The following is a 10,000-nucleotide window of genomic DNA, read 5'->3' as shown; positions in this document are numbered from 1 at the left end:
CACATAACTCAGTATGTGATAATGGCAGACCAATATACATATATATCAAGATTATCAATACAAAATATATATCATTATTAGCCTGCCTCAATTGTAATTATTTATTTGGATTAACGATAAAGTTCGGAAACAATTTGTTATTCTATGTATAATAGAAACCTTGGCCTTTGTTTCAACATTATTATCTTTGGGCTTAAAATATTAACCGTGGAGCCAAGTCTCATATTCATAAATGAATAAAGAAACAAATTTGACGGATTAATATCTTCTCTACCGACAGACAGTATTTTGTCACGTCAATAGTAGATGGCCGGCCCATTGACCATCCTATAGTAGTTTTTGGACCCAATATCTTTAATTCGGGTATTTTCAATTGTCTTTGCCAATCAACCGTTTGGTACTCTCTCATATAATAAGAGAATACACATATAATTCCATTATATGGATATATCTTCATTATTTTATTTGCTACATCACCCTATAATAGTTTTTGAACCCGTCAACTTCAATTCGGGTATTTTCAATTGTCTTTGCCAACCATTTATATGGTATTCTCTATTATAATAAGAGAATACTAGTGTATATCCATTATATGGATATATCATCTTCATATTATTTGCTACACCACCCTATAGTAGTTTTTGAACCCATCATCTGCAATTCGGGTATTTTCAATTGTCTTTGCCAACCAACTATACGGTATTCTCTCTTATAATAAGAGAATACAAGTATATTTTCATTATATGGATATAATGCCATTTATTTTTCAATATCCATATAATTCATTTAGTTTTGTATGTACAAAACAAGTTTTCTTTATAGTATTGACAAAATCATATGTTTACGCATAACATAAGTTTTGACCAATACGAGGAGGGGCCCGCCAACGACCACCTCCCTATAGTAGTTTTTTACCCCACGCACTACTGCGTGCCTGTTTACAGTACTAGTGCCAGCTATCACTAGGTTTATATATCATGTTTCAGTGATATATGGGTAAATTCTACCATTTATTCTTATGTATATGGCATTTCTATGCCATATTTATACAATCCATTCATATCTTAATGTATATTTATTATATTATACATTATTATGCCTTATAGGTATTATACCTATAAGCCATATCCATACGATTCATTCACTAGTGCCGCCCCTCACTAGGTTTATAATTGTTATATCATTGATATACAATTTATTTCTATATATATGGCATTTATATGCCATATCCATACAATGCATTCACATTTCAATGTATATTTACTTGTTATACATTATTATGCCTTATAGGTATTATACCTATAAGCCATATCCATACGATTCACTTATATAAATATATGTATATTTTTCTATACATAATTTTTTTTTACTTTTGTATGGTTTTCTATGCATATCCATAGTTTATATGGATATGCTTGGCGTTCTATATAGTATTGACAAATTCATATGCATAACATAAGTTTTGACCAATACGAGGAGGGGCCCGCCAACGACCACCTCCCTATAGTAGTTTTTTACCCCACGCACTATTGCGTGCCTGTTTACAGTACTAGTGCCAGCTATCACTAGGTTTATATATCGTGTTTCAGTGATATATGGGTAATTCTACCATTTATTCTTATGTATATGGCATTTCTATGCCATATTTATACAATCCATTCATATCTTAATGTATATTTATTATATTATACATTATTATGCCTTATAGGTATTATACCTATAAGCCATATCCATACGATTCATTCACTAGTGCCGCCCTCACTAGGTTTATAATTGTTATATCATTGATATACAATTTATTTCTATATATATGGCATTTATATGCCATATCCATACAATGCATTCACATTTCAATGTATATTTACTGTTATACATTATTATGCCCTTATAGGTATTATACCTATAAGCCATATCCATACGATTCACTTATATAAATATATGTATATTTTTTCTATACATAATTTTGTTTTTTATTTTGTATGGATTTCTATGCATATCCATAGTTTATATGGATATGCTTGGCGTTCTATATAGTATTGACAAATTCATATGCATAACATAAGTTTTGACCAATACGAGGAGGGGCCCGCCAACGACCACCTCCTATAGTAGTTTTTTACCCCACGCACTATTGCGTGCCTGTTTACAGTACTAGTGCCAGCTATCACTAGGTTTATATATCGTGTTTCAGTATATATGGGTAAATTCTACCATTTATTCTTATGTATATGGCATTTCTATGCCATATTTATACAATCCATTCATATCTTAATGTATATTTATTATATTATACATTATTATGCCTTATAGGTATTATACCTATAAGCCATATCCATACGATTCATTCACTAGTGCCGCCCCTCACTAGGTTTATAATTGTTATATCATTGATATACAATTTATTTCTATATATATGGCATTTATATGCCATATCCATACAATGCATTCACATTTCAATGTATATTTACTTGTTATACATTATTATGCCTTATAGGTATTATACCTATAAGCCATATCCATACGATTCACTTATATAAATATATGTATATTTTTCTATACATAATTTTTTTTTTACTTTTGTATGGTTTTCTATGCATATCCATAGTTTATATGGATATGCTTGGCGTTCTATATAGTATTGACACATTCATATGCATAAACATAAGTTTTGACCAATACGAGGAGGGGCCCGCCAACGACCCACCTCCCTATAGTAGTTTTTTACCCCACGCACTATTGCGTGCCTGTTTACAGTACTAGTGCCAGCTATCACTAGGTTTATATATCGTGTTTCAGTGATATATGGGTAAATTCTACCATTTATTCTTATGTATATGGCATTTCTATGCCATATTTATACAATCCATTCATATCTTAATGTATATTTATTATATTATACATTATTATGCCTTATAGGTATTATACCTATAAGCCATATCCATACGATTCATTCACTAGTGCCGCCCCTCACTAGGTTTATAATTGTTATATCATTGATATACAATTTATTTCTATATATATGGCATTTATATGCCATATCCATACAATGCATTTCACATTTCAATGTATATTTACTTGTTATACATTATTATATGCCTTATAGGTATTATACCTATAAGCCATATCCATACGATTCACTTATATAAAATTATATGTATATTTTTCTATACATAATTTTTTTTTACTTTTGTATGGTTTTCTATGCATATCCATAGTTTATATGGATATGCTTGGCGTTCTATATAGTATTGACAAATTCATATGCATAACATAAGTTTTTGACCAATACGAGGAGGGGCCCGCCAACGACCACCTCCCTATAGTAGTTTTTTACCCCACGCACTATTGCGTGCCTGTTTACAGTACTAGTGCCAGCTATCACTAGGTTTATATATCGTGTTTCAGTGATATATGGGTAAATTCGTACCATTTATTCTTATGTATATGGCATTTCTATGCCATATTTATACAATCCATTCATATCTTAATGTATATTTATTATATTATACATTATTATGCCTTATAGGTATTATACCTATAAGCCATATCCATACGATTCATTCACTAGTGCCGCCCCTCACTAGGTTTATAATTGTTATATCATTGATATACAATTTATTTCTATATATATGGCATTATATGCCATATCCATACAATGCATTCACATTTCAATGTATATTTACTTGTTATACATTATTATGCCCTTATAGGTATTATACCTATAAGCCATATCCATACGATTCACTTATATAAATATATGTATATTTTTCTATACATAATTTTTTTTTACTTTTGTATGGATTTCTATGCATATCCATAGTTTATATGGATATGCTTGGCGTTCTATATAGTATTGACAAATTCATATGCATAACATAAGTTTTGACCAATACGAGGAGGGGCCCGCCAACGACCACCTCCCTATAGTAGTTTTTTACCCCACGCACTATTGCGTGCCTGTTTACAGTACTAGTGCCAGCTATCACTAGGTTTATATATCGTGTTTCAGTGATATATGGGTAAATTCTACCATTTATTCTTATGTATATGGCATTTCTATGCCATATTTATACAATCCATTCATATCTTAATGTATATTTATTATATTATACATTATTATGCCTTATAGGTATTATACCTATAAGCCATATCCATACGATTCATTCACTAGTGCCGCCCCTCACTAGGTTTATAATTGTTATATCATTGATATACAATTTATTTCTATATATATGGCATTTATATGCCATATCCATACAATGCATTCACATTTCAATGTATATTTACTTGTTATACATTATTATGCCTTATAGGTATTATACCTATAAGCCATATCCATACGATTCACTTATATAAATATATGTATATTTTTCTATACATAATTTTTTTTTACTTTTGTATGGATTTCTATGCATATCCATAGTTTATATGGATATGCTTGGCGTTCTATATAGTATTGACAAATTCATATGCATAACATAAGTTTTGACCAATACGAGGAGGGGCCCGCCAACGACCACCTCCCTATAGTAGTTTTTTACCCCACGCACTATTGCGTGCATGTTTACAGTACTAGTGCCAGCTATCATTAGGTTTATATATCGTGTTTCAGTGATATATGGGTAAATTCTACCATTTATTCTTATGTATGTATATGGCATTTCTATGCCATATTTATATAATTCATTCATATCTTAATTTATATTTATTATATTATACATTATTATGCCTTATAGGTATTATACCTATAAGCCATATCCATACGATTCATATACTAGTGCAGCCCCTCACTAGGTTTATATATCTCATTTTAATTATATATTGGTAAATTCTATTATTTATTCTTGTGTATATGGCACTTATATGCCGCCATATCTATAAAAATGCATTTATATTTCAATGTATATTTTCTATATTATACATTATTATGCCTTAAAAAGTTATTATACCTACCATAAGGCGATATCCATACGATTCATTTATATAAAAGATATATGTATAATTTTCTATACATAATTTTTTTTTATGAATATATGGGTTTCCTAAGCATATCCATATAATACATTTAGTTTTATATGGATTAGATTGGTCTTCTTTATTGTATTGCCAAACTCATATTGATAAAATAAGTTTTGAACAATAAGAGGATCAGCCGCCAACCAACCAACCACTGCTACCATTGGAGGAACATATACTTACTTTTTATATGTCCTCTTACTTGAATGGTCCTCTCTTTACTTGAAAATTTCATTACCATAGGAATCTATTTATACATGGAATATGATTTCCACTACTTTTTCGCGTCACTAATAATTAATATGACGATACAGACTTGCTACCATAACATAAGTCTTGAACAATAATAGGAGCAGCCGCCAACCAACCACCAACCAACCAACCACTGCTACCATTGATAGTAATTTTATATGTCCTCTTTAGTTGAATTTCAATACCATAGGAATATTTATACATGGAATATGTTTTGCCACTACTTTTTCGCGTCACTAATAATATGACGATACAGTCTTGCTACCATAACATAAGTTTTGAACAATAAGAGGAGCAGACACACCAACCAACCAACCGCGCTGCTACCATTATATATACTTATATTTATATAAGTCCTCTTTACTTGAATGGCCTCTTTACTTGAATTTCAATACCATAGGAATATTTATTTATACATGGAATATGTTTTGCCACTACTTTTTCGCGTCACTAATAATATGACGATATAGACTTGCTACCATAACATAAGTTTTGAACAATAAGAGGAGCAGACACCAACCAACCAACCGCTGCTACCATTGAATGAACCATATATACAAACTTTTATATATGTCCTCTTTACTTGAATTTTAATACCATAGGAATATTTATACATGGAATATGTTTGCCACTTTATCATCGCGTCACTAATAAGATGACGATACATTTTGTTTGTTCAATATTTACTTATATATTGATGTTTCCAATTTAGGTCTTTTATATTTCTTCTTCCCTACCTTACACACCACAAACAAAGTGGCGTGCGATGCTGCAAGCAAGCATAATGATTATGCCCGCTTGCAACATCTTTATTATCGAATCATCAAGCAAAGGATAAGCTTCAGTGGATCGCAGTATGGCAGCTGCTCAACCACTTACAACACCTTGCCTGTTACAAAAGTCGTTTACAATTGATTCTAGGCTTTGTCATTGTATTAAATAATGCTTTTATATGTAACTAGCGCGGCATCAGGTGATCAAAGATCCTCCCAATTTACTATGTTACAAATTACATTGGCATCACATCCATTGTCGTTTATAAAGTAAATTATAAACTTTAAATGGTTTAGAAGCCATACAATGCAAATTGCCCCTTATTTATCATTGCAGTCCAGCACGGATACGACCTTAGAGGCGTTCAGGCATAATCCAACGGACGTAGCGTCATACCACTGTTCGCTCGAACAAGTATTGTGCCATTGGTCCGTACCTGCGGTTCCTCTCGTACTACGCAGGAATGCTGTCGCAACAACGTTTTGTCATTAGTAGGGTAAAACTAACCTGTCTCACGACGGTCTAAACCCAGCTCACGTTCCCTTGCATGGGTGAACAATCCAACGCTTGGTGAATTTTGCTTCACAATGATAGGAAGAGCCGACATCGAAGGATCAAAAAGCGACGTCGCTATGAACGCTTGGCCGCCACAAGCCAGTTATCCCTATGGTAACTTTTCTGACACCTCTTGTTAAAAACTCTTTAAACCAAAAGGATCGATAGGCCGAGCTTTTGCTGTCCCTGTGTGTACTGAACACCGAGATCAAGTCAGCATTTGCCCTTTTGCTCTATGTGTGGTTTCTGTCCGCACTGAGCTGGCCTTGGGACACCTCCGTTATTATTTGAGAGATGTACCGCCCCAGTCAAACTCCCTACCTGGCAATGTCCTTGAATTGGATCATACCTGAGTAATTGGAGTTATACCAAATTTTCAAATCAAAAATACATAAATGCACCGTTTTATTAAAGAATTTGTTTGCGATTATATAACAAACTCGTGATACTTTGATCAAGAAGCTTGCATCAAAACCCAATACCATAAGATATAATAAATATATCCGTATAATGGCTAGGAAATGATACACGTTCCATTTAATCAAGTAAGTAAGGAAACAATAAGAGTAGTGGTATTTCATTGGCGATACCAAACCGAAGTCTAATATCTCCCACTTATTCTACACCTCTTATGTCTCCTTACACTGCCAGATTAGAGTCAAGCTCAAAAGGGTCTTCTTTCCCCGCTAATTATTCCAAGCCCGTTCCCTTGGCTGTGGTTTCGCTAGATAGTAGATAGGGACAGTAGGAATCTCGTTAATCCATTCATGCGCGTCACTAATTAGATGACGAGGCATTTGGCTACCTTAAGAGAGTCATAGTTACTCCCGCCGTTGACCCGCGCTTACTTGAATTTCTTCACTTTGACATTCAGAGCACTGGGCAGAAATCACATTGTGTCAACACCCGCTAGGGCCATCACAATGCTTTGTTTTAATTAGACAGTCGGATTCCCCAAGTCCGTGCCAGTTCTGAATTGATTGTTAATTGATAATCGTTATAATTAATAAGAACTAATTGGTTTAACCCAATTAGTATTCTTAAAAATTTTAGCAAGAAAGTTCCACAATTGGCTACGTAACTAAACTATCCGGGGAACAAGTGACCAACATAAATGCCAGACACTCTATTTACCCAGAACGAGCACATAAACCATGTTATTGTTTCCCAATCAAGCCCGACTATCTCAATCTTCAGAGCCAATCCTTATCCCGAAGTTACGGATCTAATTTGCCGACTTCCCTTACCTACATTATTCTATCGACTAGAGACTCTTCACCTTGGAGACCAGCTGCGGATATTGGTACGGCCTGTTGAGAAGTTTGCGTGTCCCCACCATAAATTTTCAAGGTCCGAGGAGAAAATATCGACACAACAGTATATGTCATGCTCTTCTAGCCCATCTACCATATCTCTCTGCGAAAGACTTCCATGGTAGTACGGCTATAAAACAGAAAAGAAAACTCTTCCGATATCTCTCGACGGCTTCTTTATGGTCGTTCCTGTTGCCAGGATGAGCACGAGGCCCATATTTAATAACAAACGGATACTCAACAGGTTACGGAATTGGAACCGTATTCCCTTTCGTTCAAAATTATTCAAGTATATTAATTAGCTTGATTTATATAATATAATTATATTTGTATGGCATTTGTGTTTTACTTGAAAATTTTCGGCTTTCGCCTTGAACTTAGGACCGACTAACTCGTGATCAACCACTGTTCACACGAAACCCTTCTCCACTTCAGTCCTCCAAGGTCTCATTCGATTATTTGCTACTACCACCAAGATCTGTACCAATGGCAGCTCCATGCAGGCTTACGCCAAACACTTCTACGCATACCATTGTACCTTCCTACTCACTAAAGTTTCAAAATTTATATCACAAGTAATATAAATCATCTACTTTAGCGGTAATGTATAGGTATACAACTTAAGCGCCATCCATTTTAAGGGCTAGTTGCTTCGGCAGGTGAGTTGTTACACACTCCTTAGCGGATTTCGACTTCCATGATCACCGTCCTGCTGTTTTAAGCAACCAACGCCTTTCATGGTATCTGCATGAGTTGTTAATTTGGGCACCGTAACATTACGTTTGGTTCATCCCACAGCGCCAGTTCTGCTTACCAAAAGTGGCCCACTGGGCACATTATATCATAACCTTGAACTTCATATCAAGAAAGTTAAGGTTCTTACCCATTTAAAGTTTGAGAATAGGTTAAGATCGTTTCGACCCTAAGGCCTCTAATCATTCGCTTTACCAGATAAGATTATTTTATATAACATTAAAATGCACCAGCTATCCTGAGGGAAACTTCGGAAGGAACCAGCTACTAGATGGTTCGATTGGTCTTTCGCCCCTATACTCAATTCTGACAATCGATTTGCACGTCAGAACTGTTTCGGTCTTCCATCAGGGTTTCCCCTGACTTCAACCTGATCAAGTATAGTTCACCATCTTTCGGGTCACAGCATATATGCTCAAGGTACGTTCCAGTTAGAGGCATAAATAATATAAATATCATTATACATAACTATATAGAACGCCCCGGGATTGTGTTAATTAGCTATAAATAGTTAAAAAACTAATCCCATTATTAGTCAAGTTAATTACGCTATTAGGTTTATATCCCAATAACTTGCACATATGTTAGACTCCTTGGTCCGTGTTTCAAGACGGGTCCCGAAGGTATCCTGAATCTTTCGCATTGTTAATCATACAAGTGCATATAATAAACACAAAAATCAATGATAATTATGCCATTATATAATTCCGAAAAATTAACGCACTGTATTCATATAAATCTATCAGCACTTTATCAAATTAATAACATTTATTCTGTGTTAAAATGCAAGCAAATTAATTTGAATAAACTATAAGTTATATTTTATGATAAATTTTGTATGCTAATAGATTACAATGTCCTTATATGGAAAAAATGCACACTATTATCATAATATTGTTTAAATATTACAATTTTAATGATGAATTTTCCATAACGGATATTCAGGTTCATCGGGCTTAACCTCTAAGCAGTTTCACGTACTGTTTAACTCTCTATTCAGAGTTCTTTTCAACTTTCCCTCACGGTACTTGTTTACTATCGGTCTCATGGTTATATTTAGTTTTAGATGGAGTTTACCACCCACTTAGTGCTGCACTATCAAGCAACACGACTCTTTGGAAACATCATCTAGTAATCATTAACGTTATACGGGCCTGGCACCCTCTATGGGTAAATGGCCTCATTTAAGAAGGACTTAAATCGTTAATTTCTCATACTAGAATATTGACGCTCCATACACTGCATCTCACATTTGCCATATAGACAAAGTGACTTAGTGCTGAACTGATTTCTTTTCGCTCGCCGCTACTAAGAAAATCCTGGTTAGTTTCTTTTCC

General features: G+C 34.0%; 1 non-coding gene across 1 annotated transcript in view; it reads right to left on the bottom strand.

The window, feature by feature from the left end:
• Window positions 1-6,083: 6,083 nt before the first annotated feature.
• Window positions 6,084-10,000, bottom strand: part of LOC119559313 — a 3,971-nt gene continuing 54 nt past the window's right edge. The window contains exon 1 of the ribosomal RNA XR_005220716.1: window positions 6,084-10,000. This exon is cut by the window's right edge and continues 54 nt beyond it. This is a non-coding gene — a ribosomal RNA (large subunit ribosomal RNA).

The sequence above is a fragment of the Drosophila subpulchrella genome, unplaced genomic scaffold, assembly GCF_014743375.2.
Source record: "Drosophila subpulchrella strain 33 F10 #4 breed RU33 unplaced genomic scaffold, RU_Dsub_v1.1 Primary Assembly Seq203, whole genome shotgun sequence".
In the NCBI taxonomy this organism is placed as follows: domain Eukaryota; kingdom Metazoa; phylum Arthropoda; class Insecta; order Diptera; family Drosophilidae; genus Drosophila; species Drosophila subpulchrella.
The sequence above is the reverse complement of the archived record's forward strand: the minus strand, read 5'-3'. Positions and strand labels throughout refer to the sequence as shown.